This window comes from Ambystoma mexicanum, chromosome 7p (assembly GCF_040938575.1).
Source record: "Ambystoma mexicanum isolate Mex_15411 chromosome 7p, UKY_AmexF1_1, whole genome shotgun sequence".
Taxonomy (NCBI): Eukaryota; Metazoa; Chordata; class Amphibia; order Caudata; family Ambystomatidae; genus Ambystoma; species Ambystoma mexicanum.
In genome coordinates this window covers 654672967-654694733 of record NC_090939.1, presented here as the reverse complement: position 1 = coordinate 654694733, position 21767 = coordinate 654672967, and the positions used below count along the sequence as shown (strand labels likewise).

The window sequence follows — 21767 nt, the reverse complement described above, 5'->3', positions numbered from 1 at the left end:
GTCCATGAGTGATTTTGACCACCTGGATGAATCTATTCGGCGACAGCCATTCCCCAATTTGGAAATTTTTGCTAGATTTAAAGGCCACCAATAAGCCCGCAGTTGGTCTACCTTTATTGGAAGACACTGCCGGGAGAGAACAAATAATATGATCATCCCAAGTGGGGGCACATACCAGCCACGTCTCTTGCAAGGCTATAATATCGTAACTGTTTAATTGAGCATTCGCAGACCACTGTAGATGTGAGTGCCCTCTGGTATTCCAGCTAGCCAGAGAGATTATTTCTCTCTTCTCAACTATTGATGGTTATAACATATTTTTTGATGTCAATCTGGTCTGTGGGCAGTTAACCTCTGTGCAAAAGGTGCAAGAGCATTCTGTGGTCGGAATCTGTACTGGTATTTCATTTTGAACTGTATTTTCTTGTGTAGGTGGACGGGCAGGGTCTAACGCAAGCAAAAAGCCCAGATTGAATAAGTCCATTTTTGATTTCCATAGAGCGTTCCGGACCAGTCCCGATTTAATCCATAATCTTACAATTGATAGATTATTTTCGCAAATAAAGTAAATCTGGTCAAAATCACTCGAGGACAAGTCCTCCAGGGACTGAATGTCTCCAAAGATATTCAAAACACTAGAGCGACACAAATCATATTTCGGAAAAGGGCCCTCACGACATTTTAAGATTAAGGTGTGGAAAGAATTAAAACGCTGTGTTTTGATGTCTTTTTGGTTATGAGCTTGAATTTTGGACTTCATACCAGAATTCTCATTCGGATCTTTCATGTTTGAACAAGAGAAAGAAGGATTAAATTGGGCCCTTGATCTTTGGGCGTTACTTGGGCGGGCCAGAGACGGTTCACGACGGTGACACTCCTTTTGAGCTTTGACAGAATTGGATAAGCTAGGAACGGTTAGAATTTCAGCTGCTCGATTTAGCTTTGGGAGTGCCTCGGACAGTCTTTTGCCAAGATAGGCATCTACCGCCGTTTTCAGGGCGGATAGACGATCTTCAAAGCCAGCAGATGGTATACAAAGAATCTGAGGACCAGAGCAGCCCCTATCAGTACCGGTCGGGATGGAGTGAGTCGTGCTGCCTTGAATAAAAGGCTTAGGGGGCAAGGTTGAAGAAGCCTCGCGTTCAAAAAGGTCCACCAGTTCATTCAAAGGCGCATAGTCACCCTGGGGGACTTGCGAGACAGAACTGGATGCGGCCTCAGAGGCAACCGTTACCACTAAGGGGGTAACAAGATCTATAACACCTTCCAAGCCTTGAGGGGGAGGCGCTATAGGCGCTGAGGCGCCAATCGCCAAACTGGTTGGTGGAAATATGACCTGCGGATTTTGATTAGGTTCTTTAGCGGACTTACGCATTGTTGTTACTTTGGTTGTCAATTTAGACCGTTTTGAGATTGTGGTTTTTCTCTTGTTTTTCAGAGAAAGAGGCTGCCCTTCATTGGTATTACTGATTTTAGTGACATTAGTGCATGGAAAAGACTGAGGGGAATCAACGCTAATCCATGAATCATTTTTTGGTTAGTTATGGCATCTATGGACTCCACAGGGCAAATTATTTTTTCAAATGTTGGAACCACTGTTAACACGGTTCTAGCGCACCGTGAATTCGAATTATTGTTCAATTCCGGACCTGACGAACTCTGCAAAATGGTGGACTTGAGAGGGGCTGTGGCCAACAGGCTCGCAGTGCTCAAATTTTCTAAGGTAGTAAATCTGTGCATAATAAGGTTTAAGGTCGAGGGGGAGGATGAATTTTGCGAGCATCGTTGCATCCACTCCCCAATTTGATCAATTTTAGTTGTTTGGAGCGCTATTTTTCGATCCAACTCTTCAAAGAGTTTGAAGAGACTTAATATTGTTGTGTTCACGGCCCCTAAGGTAATCTGTAAGAGGGCCGGATTTACAGATGAGTCACTAGGGGTTTTTGCTGACAAGCAGCGTCTCGGGGTTGGTTGTATGAAGGACTCTTCAATTGCATGCCTTGTAGAGTCCATAGAGCCAGGAAGATTGTAATCCGTGATGACAGACAGTCTCGAACTTTCTAGGTCAATATTACACTGGCGTGAGGGTGTATTGATTGTTACAGATTCTTTAGCATTCACGTCAATAATCTCAAACACATCCACACAAGCTGTATCACCTACTGATGGGTGGGAGGTTTGGGGCTGCAAAATTGTTCCAGGCTCGATAATAGACTGTGTTTGAAATGTTGCACTAACAAGTGCGACCGAATCATCCAGTTTGTCTTTCTCAACTACAGTTACCATTTGATTAACCTGAAAAATTTTAATAGGAGTTTGAGGTAAGGTGAGTAGGGTTTGATCAGAAATTATCACAGTAGGGATTGATTCAATTAGGCCTGGAGATGGGATGTTTTTAAAATCACGTGGCTGCTTGTTCGTTGCCGGCAGCGCACTTTCCAACGGGCCTTGAGTATGGATCCCTACTGCAGGATCATTTATTTTGTCATAGAAATGCCTAATGTCTTTATTTAGGGAGGGTGTTTTAACAACAGGAGTAAGAGTGATAGATTTCTTGGAAATTCGCGAGGAACTCCTTTTTTCCTCACTCAATTTAAAGTTATTACCATTTACTGGAGTTTTGAGCGTTACCTTTGGTGCCACAGTGTCAGAGGTAGCTTTACTAATCAACACATCACCCGAAATGTTACTCGTGTGAGTTGCTGCGGCTACCTCTGGCATGTCTGTTTTTAGCGTATACAGCATGCGAGACATAAGTAGCCTTCTAGTTTGGCTACTTCTTGGAGTGTATAACAGACAGCTAGTACCAATATAGACTGCGCAAGTGAAAGTAATGAGAAGAGAAATGCACTTTGAAACGCTGATTAAGAAAGCGTTACAAGAATTACCATGCAATAAAAAGCGCTTAATAAGTTTAGACGTCTTTGGAACTAGGGCAGAGTACACTCTTATAGTAAGATGCCATGCAATGTATAAAATGCACTAAACCCAAAGATTAGCAAAAATACATACAATAACACAACAAGGACAGGTTGAAACACTATACTAGAATGCAGTAGATATGGGTCTCTTTCAAAAAATAGAGTTAAAGGTCAGGGCTGGATAAGGGAGCAAGTATTTGTACTGAAAAATCTGTTTAAAAAGGACAGACAAGCAGCGATGATCCTAAAAAGCTCCCAGTAATAGGGTAAGGAACGCCCGACAACTCGAGGAGCGGCCAGAGTCCGACTCTCCCCCCTTACCCTAGTTACAATTTGAAGTTGAGTTGATGGCGGAGCGTATGACCTTAGTCAGATGTACTCACAAGGTCGCAGGACGAGGACAAGGACAAGTCACAACCAAACAGCAAAACAGCTGCTCCAGCCCTTAGTGCCTCCAGGGCTTAACACGGCAAGGGTGGTTGGGCCGGGAACTTGTGCTGGGCTGCGGTCACGTGATCCGTCACGTGAGCGTGGTGGGCCCCGCCTCTTTCAGGAAATACAATAGGCAGGCAGGCAGGCAGCAAGAGCTCTGCTCGCAGTGCTGCTGGGGCCAAAGTCAGCCTCAAACAAAGTCCAATGCTCGAATCGCAGAGCGCACTTTCAGGGAAGCGAATGCACACCGCTCGGGCGGTTGAGCCGGGAACTTGTGCTGGGCTGCGGTCACGTGATCCGTCACGTGAGCGTGGTGCGCCCCGCCTCTTTCAGGAAATACAATAGGCAGGCAGGCAGGCAGCAAGAGCTCCGCTCGCAATGCTGCTGGGGCCAAAGTCAGCCTCAAACAAAGTCCAATGCTCGAATCACAGAGCGCACTTTCAGGGAAGCGAATGCACACCGCTCGGGCGGTTGGGCCGGGAACTTGTGCTGGGCTGCGGTCACGTGATCCGTCACGTGAGCGTGGTGGGCCCCGCCTCTTTTAGGAAATACAAAAGGCAGGCAGGCAGGCAGCAAGAGCTCTGCTCGCAGTGCTGCTGGGGCCAAAGTCAGCCTCAAACAAAGTCCAATGCTCGAATCACAGAGCGCACTTTCAGGGAAGCGAATGCACACCGCTCGGGCGGTTGGGCCGGGAACTTGTGCTGGGCTGCGGTCCCGTGATCCGTCACGTGAGCGTGGTGGGCCCCGCCTCTTTCAGGAAATACAATAGGCAGGCAGGCAGGCAGGCAGCAAGAGCTCCGCTCGCAGTGCTGCTGGGGCCAAAGTCAGCCTCAAACAAAGTCCAATGCTCGAATCACAGAGCGCACTTTCAGGGAAGCGAATGCACACCGCTCGGGCGGTTGGGCCGGGAACTTGTGCTGGGCTGCGGTCACGTGATCCGTCACGTGAGCGTGGTGGGCCCCGCCTCTTTCAGGAAATACAATAGGCAGGCAGGCAGGCAGCAAGAGCTCCACTCGCAGTGCTGCTGGGGCCAAAGTCAGCCTCAAACAAAGTCCAATGCTCGAATCACAGAGCGCTCTTTCAGGGAAGATTGAGGAGACTAACCTCTTCGGCAAAGCAGTGGATGAAGCGTTAGAGACAGCCAAGAAGTAGCATGAGGCTATAAGGTCGTTAGAGACAGCCAAGAAGTAGCATGAGACTATAAGGTCCTTGCACCAAATTACACAGAAACCCTTGTCGCAGAGGGTTAATAATTCTCGGCGGTCCTTTCGAGGGCAATCCCGTGCTCGTCAAAAAAACTACGGCATGGGTAACTTCAACACAAATCAAACATCTGGAAGCCCCACTTACTACCTCTCAAGGGGTCAGAAACGCGGCAAAGGGAGAGGCAGAGGCCCCAATCCCAGAGGAGCCACAGCCTCTGGTCAGAAATGACCACCAAGTCCAGGTCCAGGTCCCCTCCCATGTCACCCCGCTCGGGGGGCGATTAACATCTTTCCTCAAGGCATGGGATGGGATAACTTCCGACCAGTGGGTCTTAAAGACAGTCGGCCATGGTTATTGCGTGGAATTCGCCCGACCTCCACAGTTCAGACCGCCGCGCTCACGGTGCCTGTCACCGGACCATCTGGAGATCCTGATCCAAGAGGTGGAAGCACTGCTGGGAAAGGACGCCATAGAAGCCGTCCCTATTCTTCAGGTAAACAAGGGTATTTATTCAGTGTACTTCCTTGTACCCAAAAAGGATCTCACCATGCGTCCTGTTCTAGATCTGCGCCCAGCGAACAAGTTTATAAAACCCCAGAAGTTTTGCTTGGTAACACTGCAGGAGGTGATCCCATTGCTGAAACAGGGGGTCATCATGGCAACTTTGGACATGAAAGATGCATACTTTCATATTTCAATGTTGCCAGCGCACAGAAAATACCTAAGGTTCATGATCCAGGACAAACACTACCAATTCAAGGGACTCCCCTTCGGCATCGCTTCGGCACCAAGGGTGTTTACCAAAGTCCTGGCAGTGGCAGCAGCACACCTGCGCAGACTATCAGTCCCAGTTTACCCTTACCTCGACGACTGGCTCATCACGGGGGACTCGTTCGACGCTTGTTTTTCGAACACCCAAAAAACAGTAGATCTCCTCTTCAGCCTGGGCTTTTCAATCAACGAAAAGAAATCCAGCTTAGTCCCCAGCCAAGTAAAACAATTTATGGGAGCGCTAATTTGGACGGAAGATGGTCTCGTCTCCCTCGGGTTGGGGGAGCCCAGGAGACTCCACACAAAAGCCGCCGTAGTGAGAAACACTGCAGCATTTCGAAACACAACCGTGTTGTGTTTCTGCCTGCAGCAGCTTTCACTTTGAGTCTCACGGGCTCCCAATGAGGAGCCTGGGAGACTCAAAGTGACTCAAAGTGACTCGAAGTGAAAACTGCTGCAGGTAGAAACACTGCAGCATGGTAGCACACCTGAGTTGTGTTTCTGCCTGCCTTGGCTTTCACTTTGAGTCTCCCGGGCTCCACCAGGGGAGCCTGGGAGACTCAAAGTAATAGCCACGGCAGGCAGAAACGCAACGTGGTTGTATTAAAAAACGCTGGGGGCTCCAAGCTGAAGCTACCGCAAACATAAATACGTTTTAAAAGCTGCAGTTTTCTTTCTAAGTTTTCCGGGCTCCTCCTTAAAAATAAGAAATAAGCACTTACCCATATGCAGCTTTCCTGCCTTCAGTCTCTGGTCTCCGTCCTCCGGCACCAATGAAGCAAAAGCCATCCAGTGGTAGTTTTTGTTTATTACAGCCGGCTGGCTTTTGTTTCATTAGTGACGCAAGGGCAAGCACAGGAGGCATCCATTTCACAAAATGGATGCCTCCTAGTGCTTCCCATTTTTAAGTTTGAGCTTCATTTGCTCAATACTTTACATAGGGACTTTTAAAAAAAATATGTTTTAGATACATTTTTGATTATTGGCCATCTTTTTAGCCAATAATATTTTTGAGCGCACTATTCCTTTAATCCCTGCGCCCCGAACAGCCAGGACCACCTTCTTATTACGGAGGTCATACCATTACCAACAGCCAGGTTGTATAGACCTAAGAGTGAGGGGGAAACACATGCTCTCTTAACGGTGGCTCCTCTGGGAGCAGTGCCCTGAACCTGCTTCTGGAAGCACTCGAGGCCTGCTCTGAGCTTTATCTGAATGGCTCTAGTAGTGTGGTAGGCTAGATTCTCTTGGCCTGAGGCTGGGCTATTCTCGGAGGTAGCCTTGTCTCCACTGAGGTAGCCTAGTCTACACTTCCCCACCTGGACGGTAGTTACATTGTTTCTCTTTTCTACACCATGGGAACTCCATTGGTAACTGATGGAAATTTACCGGAGAGGCTTCGTTTGCATAGGAATGATCTGGTGCACTCCAATTACTGAGGGTTAGGTGTGTATTTGTCACCAATCAAGGGAGGCCACTTAGATATGCGCGAATGGGGGTTGGTACCCTCAAAATGACAGGAAACGCATCAGGATGAGCTGGGAAGAACTAACTAGCAAATCCCTAAACAGCCAGAAAATTCATGACCAGGAGAGTGAAAGAGAGAGAAAGGTGCTGGTGCAGAAAATGCGTGTCAAATTAGCATAAAAAAGAAGCAAGTAAACGTCCCCACATCATTCCTGTGTCTGCTGTCAGACTGGAACCGTATTCAGGCTTCATGTAGCTGGACATTCTCCAACAGTTGGCACAAAACCCTGAACGAGTGCACAATCATTTGACTATTAAATAAAATCCCAAATGCCAAACTCTGCACCAGTCTGACGTGTGTAGCCTTGTTCACCAAACCTGCTGACCCAGCTCCCTTTGGTCATGTGCCCAGAAAATACTATGGATACACACTTCCATCTGTGTGCCAAGCCCACCCACACCCAGGCTTCTCTAAACGTACTTCACCATGGCGTACTCTTGTTGATTTTGGTAAAACCACTAACTACCATGATTTTATAGGAAAATGTGGGACACTGTCTAGCTCACTGAGTGAGAGAGGTAAACTAGTTCAACCCGCTGTTTTTAAACGGGACAAATGACGTGTTTTAAATCCCATTTTCAAGTATCGTGGCGAATTATTGGTATGTGTTCGTGAATTCTCTGCCCCAACAAAGTCATGTATGTGCTCAAGATCAACGTTGAAGTGGTCAGCACAGAGGTACTTACTTACATGTTGCAAACATTTTGTATGTGCTCCATTATCAATATAAAGAAAAGGTAGTTACTGCGTCATACAATGTTTTGCACGCTCCTGGAACCCTGCTGCTCTTGTTTTGTATCGAGACTGAGAGGCCTTCTTCCCCAGTTGTGTTTAGAAACCAAAATGCCATCTTTTTACATGTGACGTTTACGTTCGTCACACAATGAAAATCTAGCATGCTTTCCTATGTTTTGTTAACTATACACTTCATCGCATTTTCTAGAAAATAATGAATTGCATAGAAAATGTGCACATGTGCAGGCATAAGCAATGCATCTCCCATAAGAGTTACATTGCCCTTATCTGATGTGCACAGTGTTTATGGCCGACCAGGAGCAAACAATAGCACCTGCAAATACCTAAGAAACCGGCCTGCATGCGATAAATTGTTCACAAGTCAAATTGCCTTCTACCCCCTTGAATTTCAAACCCTGAAAAATATGTTCATCCTTCACGCCATCAAAAACAATTCTAATAGCTGTGTAATAGAAAGAAAGTCTAAAGCAGGAATGTATTACAATCCCAGTATGCCAAGGCCAAGTAGTGCATCATGTCTGCCTGCAGGTGGCATTGTCATTTTCACAAGAGGATTATTCAGTGCATGGTTTGCTTCTTGACTTTCTTCCTCCTTTGTTCACTTTGCATCTTTGCAAGCCCGGCTAAACGAGTCACTCACAGCTCTCAAGTTTCCCGTGGCTACACGCGAGAACACTCAGTCCTGGTTTTCTTTCCTCTTTGGTTTGTGGGACTTGGCGGTTTTTTCTTTCCCATTTGAAATGTAGGGAAAACTACAAGTCCCAGGATTCCGAGCAAAAACAGAACTGGCCATGGGAAATTTGAGCACTGGTGACATTGTTTCTTTCACATTTTTTTTACGCTAAATATGTGGAACTCACAAATCTGTTCCCTTGGCTTGATGAGAAATTAAACGGTTGAGCTTACAGTTTATATGCATAGTTCAGCTATCCACTGTCTTTTCTCCCTAAATGTAATAAATATACACACGTACTTTTAAGAGCAAACTAATGAACACATCATATATTATAGGTTCTTAAATACATCAAATAAACTTACATATGGAAAAAGTGTTGTCAGAACAAACAAGAATTGCATATTTTGTATTTATTGCAAATTCTCAATTTTTCCCTGACAATCACAAAATATATATTTTTCCTCGTGACGTAGATGTTGGGGGCATGCCCTGGACCACCGGGCAGGCCCCATACACGTGTCGGGAACACCCGACACAGTCATTCTGGGCGGCGATCACGCCGCATACAATAGAGTGGGGGTCACCCCACTCACTCCAGATCACTGGAGCAACCCAAGTGGCGGGGTCACCCAGCACACGTCAGCCCCGGCTCTGGGGGCACCCAGGCCGGGGTGCCGCCGTCGGCCATGGTCACATGGCTAGGCACCCGTGAGGGTGGCGTTGCCCAGCAGGGGCGCCGACCCCGCGGAGGGCCCCGTCCCTGGCCCTACTTCACGCGGTGCTACCCCAGCAGGGGTCACCTAACAGGAACGACACCGGAGTCAGTTTGGTCTCGACTGACGAGCCCGGAAACGGCTCGTTCATTTTATTAACTTGGTCACGTGGCTTCCCACGTGGCCAAGACAACACACTGGGAGGTACCATGTCTCCCAACAGGGGAGACATGCAACACTCCTCCTTTTTCATAACGACAAAATAAATGGAAAACTATACCATAATACATACACTACCACTGCGAACCATAACTCCCACGCACATGCACCGTTTATTAACCTGGGTGAGTGGGTCTCATGTTACTGAACGGCACCAATGAGGGTTCATGGCACCACATAAAGCCTTCCACATATACCGACGTTCACCAGTTTACGTTGCCCCCCAGCCTTGATGGGGATGTCTACAGTGTCCATCGGGGCACCCGTGGAGTCGCAGGAAACCAGTTTGGACCCTCGCCAATGTTCATTTAGGACAGTCACACCACAGTTCAGTGGCCGGCAAAGCCGCACCTGGGGACACCAGGGGCCACATCGGCCTGGTCCTTCACTGGTGGTGGCAGATCGCATGACAGGCTGCTGGCGTGGCCATCTTCATGCTCAGGGCAGGCAGTGCCGCACTCGGGGATGCCGGGGCGCCACCCCAGTCCGATCTCTGGGCGGTTGCAGAAATACTCGGGCAGCACAATGGCAGAGTGGGGCTTCAACGATGGGCCACTCTCAGCACTCCCCTTTTCGCACCAGGCTCATTGATATTCCCCAGCCGTGTCCACTGGCGGCATGCACCTGGATCAGTTCAGAAACCAGAATCCTTGAGGGCGCACAAGCACTCCCTTGGGGAGCCGCTGCCCTGAGGCTGGGCAATGGGCAATGAATTCAGCCCTCTCCCGGTGGGATGTGCTGCCCTCTCCACATGTTAGGGGTGGGACCCTTCATGCCAGTCCCTCTGGGTAGGCTTGGCGGGGCTACCCTTCTCCGATCCTGTGCCCCCTTTTTTTTCACTGGGGCCGATGGGCGCAGAGGGCAGTGCTCCAGGAGGCACCCACGGGCCCCGGCTCTCACAGGTGAGTGTTTTTAGTTTGGCTAAAGGCACTCGCTGCTTCAAGCAATCTCTCTCTCAGGAGCAATGTTGCCCACTTGAAGTAATACTAGCTTTTATCATTTCCTCATCTCAAAACTGTCTTTCCTGCTGCCAAGTACATTTTGAAATTCATAAATCAATAATAATTGTCATTATCGATATATAGTACCTGATTTTGTGAGGAAAAAATGATTTCCGCACAAAAAAACGTCCTTAATGTCGTCATTTCCATTAAGTGCATTTTATGAGTGGTGCGAATGTTCTAAGAGATGTAATGAATTCAACTAGCTGTTAGTGCAGACCGTTTGTGGCCCGACACTATTCCAGATCTGCCATTTGGAGCATTGTGGAAAGTGATTTTGTTGTTAAATATATACCACTGTTCCCAGAGTGTCAGTTTTTGCCTATGAACAGGCCTGACATAAGTGTCGTACCGGGCATTTTTACTCATTCAAATCTTCTAAATATGACACCTTTTATCTTTCTAAGCACCATCTGAGAGTAGAGGGCAGGTGATTTGACAAAATCCAGAGCACGTCTTTTGATTCGTATCTGCATGGAGGAGAATGCAGGCCATGTTTTTCTCCGAGCTGTGTGCACCAAGCATGCCAAACAGCACACACACAGACGAGGAATGCTTTCTTTCTGTTCAACTTCTGTTGTGTTTCGTGACTGTTTATGCTCGTGGAGAGGAGCATAATGTATGCATATTCTCCAAACAGTTTAGGATCGTGGCAGCAATAAAATGGAAAATGTTGTTACAATTGGGAAGTATCCTTTTAACAAACATGTGATGCTTTTTCAGCGAGTGCTTGCACTGCACAAAAGTATTTTTCAGAGTTCCTACGCTGTGTGCATTTCCTTAATGTGTAAGAGGACGTTTTCCACAAACATAATAAACTTGTGTGAAGGCAGACATTTTTGCTACACAACTGTTTTGATTGCACTCTTACTGAGGCAAATTATCTTTACTCTTACACTTTAATTTACAGTCCAATTATCAAACCTGTGTAAAATACTCTAACCTCAAAACCTTATCGGGTGCACGGATGAGTAGGCACTTTCTAGTTGAAATGTCCATTAAACCTTAACTTGGAGTCAATGCACTATAAATGGTCAGCGGCAGCAGGGCCTTTGTTCAATGGTGAGTGATTGTCATTACATCAATCACTCTTTCATATTTTCAAGATTACACTTAAAACATTCAAGACCCGACTCTCCAGCCAGCACATGCACTGTTACAAAACAATAAAATGGTTGCATTTTGCAAACAAATTAAAAACCCAGCAAAAAAATGTCCCTGCACTGGTGATTCAGATAGCTAGTTCAAATGTTTAAGTAGCACTTTATGCAAGATTCCTCTAACTTCTAAGTGGTGTGATTATTATTTGCTTGGGCGATAGTTTACTGACCTCTGAAAGATGTAAGGGTAACTCAGGGCAGCCAACATTTGACCATAAGTTTAGATATAGATTTTAGCATTCAGCACTTGCCTCGGCACTATCGGATCACAACACTGGCATGCTAGTAGTACGAGTTCCAGCAAAGGAGGACTTTCATTAATCATCAACAGACAATTCTGCGTTCAAACCTCAAAACACATAATACAAGTCACGTTTGCTTTACTGTATAATTTGCCAGGTTGGTTTGGGTCTTCAAAATTAAAATATATTCAGAAGAGAGCAAATGTGCCGTCCTCTGTAGAGGAAAAATGGAAGGAGTATTGAGTGACGTGTCCTGCAATATTAACATCCCCCTCCTGCAACATGCTTAAGGAAGTGAATCCGCTCTAAAGTGGCTGGGAATGTTACACAAATAATTTGTTCTGTGGTTGAATTACTTCCATTTCCAGTTTACAAAATTCCTATTATCTGGAGTTTTTCCGATTCCAGAAGCAGCTAGCCATTAAAGTTGAACTAGTCGATACCTATTTTATTATTAGGGTTATCATTAGGGTATTTATGGAGAGTGGACCTAGCTTTGGGAAGCAATGAAGCACTTTGCAATCATAGCGGGAAGAACACAATGAGGGAAGCAGAGACAAGAGCGGCAGCTAACAGGGGCAATTGGCAGCATGGGGAGAAGACATTGGGGAGCAGATCACTGAGTCTCGGGAAGGGTGGGGAGTGCAGGGTGTGTGGACCTAGGTGTTAAGAGGAGCCATCCCTAAAGAGGAAGGTCTTGTGCTATTTCCTGAACTGTACAAGTGGTGGGGCATGTCTGATGTTGACGGGGAAGAGGTTCCAGAGTCTTGGAGCATAGACAAAGAGGGCCCGTCTTCTGATTCTTTCTTTCCTGCACTGTCGTAATTCAAGTCTGCACATTTCCTTACTTCTGGTGGATCATAGGCCTCATGAGATGCCGAGTGTCTCAGTGAGGTAGCTTGGGAAATTCAGGATGACAGCCTTGTAGATGATGCGACAGGATTTGAAGATGATGCAGGCTTGCAGTGGGAGCCGGTGCAGTTCGATGAGGGTCGGTGTGATGTGTTAGAATTCGCAGAGTCTAGCGGCAGCATGCAAGACACATTTCAGGGGTGCCAGCGTAGTCGCTGGAAGGCTTTCCAAAAGGGCATTGTCACCATCCAGGTGGGAGAGGACCAAAGCTTGGATAGCGGAACTGAATTTGTTTTCTGGGGTGAAGGGCTTGATTTTCTGCAGGAGAGAAAGTTGGTACTAGGCTGTGTGTGTCTTCCTTGCTATGTGCTTTTTGAACGTGAGGTGCCTGTCGATGTTGAACCCAAGGGACTTGGCACAGGGGGGGCAGTTGGGGTGTGAATCCCTAGAGGTTCATAGCAGAGATCCAGGTCTGGATGTCAGGGTGGTTGGTCAGCAGCAGGAATTCAGTCTTGGAGGGGCTGAACTTCAACTAAGGACTGGACATCCAGGACTGGATCAGTGTGAGGCTGGCCTTGAGCCTGTGGATGTCTTCGATGGAGGATACCAATGCTATACTGTTGCTGTTCTGTGTCGGTGTGCTCACACAGTTTTGCCATTCCTAGTCTACGCGAGGGGAGCTTGGATCACTTAGGCCCTGCTGGGCAAGCTCTTTGTGATGAGTATTCCGACTGCTGAGGCCTAAGCAGTTCCTGTTCTCTGCAACTGTAGCTTGCATTTCTGAGGCCATTCAATTACCTGTTCAGTGTGGGTGTGCTTGCACTGCTCAATACCATGCAGTTCCTTCTCTATCTAAGTGGAACTTGCACTGCTGTGACCAATTATCTGTGGTAATCTTGTACTATAGAGACAGACTATGTTCCAGTTCCATGTGAGGAAAGAATGATCTACTGAGGTCAATGGCATACCTTTTCTATATTATGAGGGTGTGTTCACTACTGAAGCCCATGTTGCACCTGTTCTATGTGTGGGGAGCTGCTACTGCAGAGACCCATTCTTAATTTGTTTTATGTGTGTGTATCTTCTACCCTGGCTTTACCTTGCACTGATCCACTCCACCTGTTCTACATGATGACCACTTGTCTTGCTGTTGACCTGATTCGCCTTTTCTGTTTCTGGGCAGGAGGCCTCCTACTCAAGCATACCTGTTCTGTGGGTGGGAAGTGTTAAACAGTTTATGCTGTGGTTGTACCTATTCTTTGTCTGCACGGGACGCTCAGAGTGTTAGTGCTTTATTGTTCCATTTGTGAGAGGGGTTTGTTCTACTGCACACTATGCTTTACTTGTTGATTGTGAGGGAAACATGCTTTTCTATCATGATGTGGACCTCTGCCACATCATAATGATTTCCATACAGTTTTCACTTTTTGCATGCATCGGCTGGATGTCACATACTTTATACTCTCTTGTGAAGGAGACTCATTTTTACTCTCTTGAAATCACATTTACTCTGCAAGTTTAAAAAATGGGGAGTAAAATACTTCCAATTCAAAATCTTATATGTAGCACTACTTGTGAAACTCAGACGTTTACAAAAAATAGTAAATCAAGATTTAAAGACTATGATGATTGCCACAGATTATATCATGGTAGGAGGATGTCTGTTGTTTTTTAATTTTTCTACTTTCTCAGGTGCTACACCGCTGGTTTTGATACCTATTTGGCTAAATGAAAAGAATATGCCAGGATGGCACAATAGCTGAGCTTTCGAAGGCCCATAGCAGGGCTCAAAATGAAAATTGGCTAAGCAGGGTCTAGAAAGAAGCTCCTGAGTATCCAACATTAGTACCTGGTGAGGGTCAATCAGAATGTAACAAACATTCTGATTGGCCCTCGCCGGGGCTTTACCTGACTGGGAATCCCTCAGCCGGGATTCCTTGCCATTGTTCCTGGCGGAGGGGGGGGGCAGCCCCTGAGCCAATGAGGAGGCTTGAAACCGGGCCATCCCTGCTCGAGTCTCCACACGGCTGGAGGCTGAGACCCCCCCCCCGCCGGGGATTCAGGTAAGTGTTTTTTTTCCACCCTCCCTCCCCTGCAAACAACCCCCTCCCTGCTCTCCCAACCCCACTTACCTTCTTATTTCTCCTTTTTCGGGAGCGAACCAGCTGGGAACACTTCTGTTCCCAGCGCGTCCGCTCCCGATGGCGGCCATGGAAAGGGAAAACAGACTCTGTTTTCCTTTCCCCGGTGGCCATTTTCTTTGACATTTTTTATTATTATTATTTTTTCTGTTCCAAAAACGCTGCAGCATTTCGGAACAGAACAGATGCTATTAGTACCCGGTCTTGCTGGGTACTAATTCACATAGGTGTGTGTGTTTAACATCAGTTGGCCTGGGGAGCCAAAAATAGCTCCTGGTAGCTGTTGATGTCAAGCTACGCAGGCTCTGCTAGGCTACAAGCAGGTGCTAATTAGATCCCAGATCCCCTCAATTTGGAACCCTGCCATAGTGTTCATCAGAAACCAGGAACATAGTAATTTGTTCAATTAGTTGGACCAAGCATAAAAATGTTCATGTTGGAACAGTTGCTGATCCAAGTAGCTTTGTAAAGCAAGATTGAAGGAGACACACATGTTAAAAAAAATGTTTATCGTGCCTTAATTTCACCTCTGTCTGTAACATACTAGAAATCACAATGCTGAAACAATGCTTCCATGTATGAATGATTACTTTCTAGGCATAAAGTGAAAGGCTTTGATGTTTTAATTTGCATCTCACATAACCCGTAATCCTCTGCAATATAACGTCAATATCTATTTTGACATTATTCACTGCCTGAGTAGATAATAATGGCAGTTAATTTACACTTCTGACATTATCGGTCCAAAGTGAAGCAAGGACTGATAACCGTTTTTGTCTGGGGTCATCGTTCCGTTCAGATATAATAGGGTGTCACTTTCAGAACTCTCCCACTTTATTCATCAGTCTCTAGAACCCATCAAGACAACATGTGTACCAGCTTTTTCTGATGACCTTTACCCGTGAAAGGAAAAGCTCATATTAGGTTAAGTGTACGTTACTTACCCAACCTCGTCTTACCGCCGGAAAGATGCGGTCAATGTTTCTTTCTTCCCCACTACTAGGTGGTCCCTGAAAGAGAAAAAACTAGAACAGGTAATCAAAGTGTACATTACTCACTCTCCCTCATCGTCTGATCCATCGATGATCTTGTAGTCCCTCAGAAGGCTTTGGATCATACACCAACAGGATTCAGTCAATGTTTCTTTCTTCCCACCACTAGGTGGTTCTTGGGAAAGAGGAGCACATCTTTAAAACAGTACAGGCTTCTCCAGCAGGCCTCAATATCTTGCTGTGCGTGGACCCCGGGAAATAAACGTTTCAACAGTTATGTTCATGGTAGGGATCATGCTCCCCAGCTCTGTGGATTGGTCCTTTGCCAGTCCCTTATGTAGGTGCAGTCCCAGAAGAGGTGGTACTCCATCCCTTCGGGAAGTTTCTGAAGTGGTGCAGTCCTCTGGCATGCATGAAGGCTCTCAACTGCAGACCCTCCCCCCCGGACGACCATCCAGCCGATGTCTTTCTGCTTGTTCGCCAGCTACTCTGATGCAATGTTCTCCCACATGTGTTCTGCTGTTGCTGAGGGTAGGGCACCAATCTGCTTGCAGCCTTCTCTCTCACGGATGCATGCATTGGTGGCTCCTGTCTTCCACTGGTCCGGTGTCACTGCCTCCAGTTGGAATTCCCTCACAGATGCCTCTGGTTCTGCGCAGCACCAAGATGCCGTCCAATTGTATGGGATCCTGGTGTTCCACTCTGCCCTCCCCAGTTCATGCCAGACATGTAGGCGGAAGGAGCGGGCCACCAGGAATCCCATGTGACTCTTGTTGCTACTCTTTAGTGTGATCCTCGTGCAGTTGCAGGTGAAGAAGCCTCTCGGGATGGTGGGGATGTCCGGCACTCCCATCTCTCCTTTCTCGTGCTCCTTGTACAATGTGTCCCTTTTCACTCGGTCCATCTTGGAGTTCCATGCAAAGTAGAACACCATCTGGGTGATGGCCCTTGCTGTCCTCTTCTGCACAGGCCAGACCTGAGCCACGTACTGTAGCACCGGTAGCATGTCGTTCCTCAGGGCCAGTGTCTTCCCTTTGATGGTCCACTTTCACAAGCTAAGAGTCCCCACTTCTGTTTGTCCTTCGCTACTCGTTCGTCCCACATTTATCTGCGGCTCGGTCGTGTCCGAACCAGACTCCCTGGATCTTCATGTGGGCCAGCCTGATGGGAAAGGGCAGCGGCACATGTGCGGTGTTCCAGTCTCTAAAGAGCATAGCCTCTGACTTTGTTCAGTTTATCTTGGCCCCTGATGCTTTGCAGAAGTCCTCGCAGTTCTTCACAGGGCCCTCACAGAGCTTTCACCTGAGCAGAAGGCTTAGAAGTCATACATGTAGAGGGAGCACTTCACCTCGCCTTTTCAGTCGCTTCCTGGCACCTTGATCCCTCTGATAATAATATTGTATTTCTTATTTAGCGCTACACACTGGAGCGATCAAATAACAGAAGACATTATTTCTCACAGAGTGGTACTCATGTCTTTGTTCTGTCTGATGTGTTCCCCCAGGAGTTCTATACCACAAACAAACATAAGAGGTGAGAGTGGGCACCCTTGTTGGACCCCTGACTCCTCTGGGAAGGAGGTGGTCTTCCAACCGTTAACCATAGCAGTACTGAAGATGTCTTTATACATTACATTCATCATGCCACAGAAGAAGTCTCCCAGCCCCAGTGCCGGTCCACGAACTCACGGGAGACTCGGTCGAACAGCTTTTCCTGATCCAGGCAGACCAGAGCCGCCAAGACCCTTCGGTTCTTAATGTACTCGATAGTGTCACTGTTCTGAACCAGGATGTCTGCGATCTAGCAACCAGGTATCAAACGGGACTGGTGTGAGTGGCATATTTGTCCGATCACACTTTTCAGACAGTTAGCTATTACTTTTGCAAGGATCTTGTAGTCCACATTCAGAAGGGAGATGGGCCTCCAGTTCTTGAGGTCCTCTTTTTTGCCTTTCTGCTTGTACAAGCGTGCAATCATGCTTTCTCTTAGAGTCTGTGGCATGCTACCCCTTTCTGCCGTCTCCTTATATAGACCGAGCAAGTCAAGTCTGATCAGGTCCCAGAGTTTGACATACAGTTCGACTGAGAGTCAGTCACAACCCAGGATCTTGCCGCGCTTGGAGGGCATAACTGTCTGGTGTAGCTCCCCCAGTATGGAGGGAGCATTCAGGCTTGCCCTCTTCTGGGCCCAGTGTCTTTGAGATCCCAGCCAGGAACATGTCCGCCTGGTCCCTCTCTGACCCCTTCAGTGAGTAGAGGTTGCCATAAAAGTCGATGACGACCTTCATGACCTCTTCTTTACCACTGTGAATGGTACCAGCTGGGTCACAAAGTTCTACTAGGGGCGTGGCTGAGGAGGATGGCTTCTTGAAGAAAATTGAGTTGACATGTTTGTCCTTCTCAAGTGGCTTGATCCTGGAACAGAATATGACTTTCCTGGATTCTGCCTGGAAGTGGCCTGCTAACCCCTTCCTGGTTTACCCCAACTCGTCCTTTATGTCCCATCCTTGGAGCTTGAGTTTGAACAGTCTCTGCAGTTTGCTTTGCAGCTCTGCTTTGCAGCTCCCTGAACGTTCTCTTCTGTTCCCGTGCCGCAGCTCGGCTTGCATTCTGGAAGCATTCCCTCATACCTCTCCACACTGCATATGCCTCTCTAAGATTTGCCTTTGTCTCCTCATCATCCTAAAATGTGCATTTCAGATTCCAGGATACTTGTCCCCCTGGGAACTTTCCTGAAAGCACCCCACCTGTAGCTGATTGCTCTGTGGTCCATATAGTGGACTGCAACCATGGAGCTCTGAACAGGCTTTACCGTTTAGGAAGTGAAGATGCATATAGCCAAAAAGGCATGAACTGCACGGCTACAGATGCATGCACTCTGCAAAATCAAACCTTTCATCCCACCCAAACGTATTCCGTATGGCATTCCAAGCCCTCATTATCTCGCACCTCGATGGGGGAAGTGCCCTCCATACTGGGCTTCCAGCCACACACCTGGCCCCCCTCAAAGCAGCACACCACCTTGTGGCAGGTGCCCGCAAATTCGACTGTATCTCCCCAACCCTGTGCATGCTTCACTGGCTCCCCCTTCCTGCTGGGATCATATTCAAAACAGCATGCATCACCTGCAAAGCAGTCTCAAAAGGAACACCAACATACATGGCACTAAACTACACTCCTCTGGACGTTCTCGCACCTCACGTAGCAAAACTATCAAAAGGTTGGAGCCAAAGTTAGCCCACAAAGAGAAGACTCGCAAGCAGTCCTTCTCCTGCCACACCCCGACCATCTCGAACTCAAGCCCGGTACACGCTCAAAATGCCCCTACCATTCTCCAGTTCTGTAAAACACTAAAAACATGGCTCTTTCAACAATACCTGCTGAAGGAATTAAAGTCCCTCTTTGCCTCCACCAACAGTACTCCATTACTGTATAAATTCTGGCGCAATCCTGTTGTAAAGCGCTCTGCTGCTCTTGAGCTACATTCGCGCTATAAGCAATACAGTAAAATAAAAGATAATGTGAATACTGGAGTGCACTGAGCCATCGGGGAGGCTCCGGGAGAAGTCCTTCCATTCACCCCATGCCTCCAATGACACCCCCCCAGGGAAGCCTCCCCAGCAATCTCCTGGAGCTGCCTCGACACCACATCCGTTCCGGCAGAGCCTGGGCCGGTGCGTCCATCTTCCTCAATGGTGCAGTTAAAGTCACCTCTCCATCAGGATGGTCCTGGAGGTGGGGAGCAGCAGACTCCGGCTTCGGAACACTTCCAATCGTTCATTCTTGATCCGCACGCTGTCGTTCACTGAGGTGCCTCCCTTTAACAATGATGGCGACATCTGAGGACTTGCAGTCGTTCCCCCTGGACGAAAATGATGGATTGTGCCTCCAATCCACCTCGAGTTGTTTGTACGACACATGTAGGCAAAATGCTATTAGCACATAATGTTTTCTCATAGTTTGAGAATGCAGTTTTAAATTGTATAGTTTAGCAAACACCAGCAAGAGAATGGTGGGTTTTAAAAGGCCGGGAAGAAATCCCTTTCACCTGAAATGTGAAAGTGGAATACCCCACTTGAGCCAAGTGACACATGCCACAGCGCCACCTATTAACCATCACTGGAATTTCAGAGCCGCAGCAGCAAGGCATTGTGAGTATGCAAATCATCAGTGCAGTATAGTCCTGACAGCCTTGTGGTTGGAGCATTGGGGCATGTTTGGTATATTTGAGGCAAATGGTATAGTAAAATAAGTGTGAATGATAACTTTAAACATAACAGGGTGATATAATTTAAAGGCAAAACAAGTGTTATGTTATGTTACTTGGCATTTATATAGCGCTCTATATATCAGTGGTATGACCTCAAAGCGCCGGTAGGTTGAACGCCCTCGGGAACCGTAGTTCTGGTCAGTAGAGAGAGAGATGGTGTCGTAGGGTGCGTGGGTGCACCAGATATGTGTGCAGCTGATGTAGTTGCTGGGTGGTAGCTGGAGATATCAGTTGGATGTGTGCAGTCTAGTGGGTGGACACCCAGACGGCTCTGGCTGCGTTAGGCCTGAAGGACGCATATGTGAGCAACTATGCCGGAGTGTGCTCGGTTAGCTGCGTTTTATTAGGGTGATGAGGTGTTCATGGGGTCATATTCGTTTGTGAACAGGTAGGCCGAATTAATCATGTGTATAACTGTGTTCTAGTTGAATGATGGTATATAGAAGAGGGTAAGCCTAGTGATCTGATATGACGGTTATCTTTGAGGCGCCCGAGACCAGGCACGTGAACAGGATGGCAGGGAACAGAGCGACGCACGGACACATAGAGACGGGGGTGGGTTTACAGCGACGGCGGGGGGTACAGATATATAGCAACAGTATGGGGAACGGTGTCTAACATGTGTTGCTTAAACAGGTGAAATGTGCATGCCAACGTATATGGGTGAAATATCAGAAAAATTTACAAAATTACTGTCAGTAGCAATAACGGATCTCATACAGCGTCAAACTGTTTTAATGACCCAAGTCAGGGTTTATTATTTAATTTACTAGGTGTGCTTTTATGATTTATGATGAGTCGCCAGGGAAGTGAACAAACAGCATCATGTCAGTGGAAAGAAAAGAGCGTTTGCGCAGCTTCATGGAACAGTGATGCAATACCATGTCGTGATGGCGCGTTGTTCCAAGAACTCGATTGGTTCAAAAATCAACCATTGTCCTCAACTTTATTCTTATGAATTTTAAAAATGGCTCTCTGCAGTGCTGTGCCGTGTGACCGTCCCTGTCTCAGGCGAATACCTTACTTTGCACATTCAATGCCCTGTCCAGGGAGAACACTGCATCAACATTACCTGCCAGTCACTGTGCTCACTGACCTCTTTAGCAGACCCCCGGGGATCTATATTATCAGTAGTTAAATACTGCAATTCCCAAGACCATCCCAGTGTGCGTCAGGCTTGATGATGGCTCCTACCCTATTTAGCTAGCACACAAGTCTCCTGACTCCACTATCCAAGTAGGACTTCAAAATATCTATTGGTTTTGCGGTTGTGGCTATACGGGCTGAAGGATGTGGGACCCCACAATGCTGTCATGGTTCCACTGAACCATCAATGCATGCCGCGGTTTCACCATGTCACCGTCCTTTGTTGTGACCCTTGATATTAAAGATCTTAAGAGGCGGTGTTTCACAAATATTGGTGGGCTGGCACAGACTATTCTCACTCATGGCCGTGCTGTGGCATTCTGGATGGCGCCAGCTTGAGAGTTCACCATAGTCTGACATGGAACCCAAATCCCTGTGTCAGCCTCTGTTTCTTAGATTGAGTGCCGTTGAGTTCTTGAGCTTCCGCCTCCTTTAGTGTCCCAGACTAGTCTCCCTTCAGCACCCTGCCCGTGGGTGGCTGTGATCAAGTGGTGGCTTCAGTTTTCTAGTTCAACGTGTCAGCCTGTCTAGGTGTATTCTTGCTCTGGGTTCATTGCAAGTCTCACGACTATACATTGCTTTTCAAAGATTTCTTGCACTGAACAAGATGTCCAACATTGTTTGGTCTCTTATATATGCCCTTCGAATCTGTATCGCTCGCTGCTTTGGAGTTATGCCATCAGATCATCTGCAGATGGCTTTGCATCTTTACACTTTACACGAGTGTGCTCTGGTCCCCTTT

General features: G+C 47.2%; 1 protein-coding gene across 3 annotated transcripts in view; it reads left to right on the top strand.

Moving 5' to 3' along the window:
* The window catches only part of CHST10 (carbohydrate sulfotransferase 10), a 217843-nt gene that overhangs the window by 90638 nt on the left and 105438 nt on the right, over positions 1 to 21767 (top strand). The window lies entirely within an intron of this gene.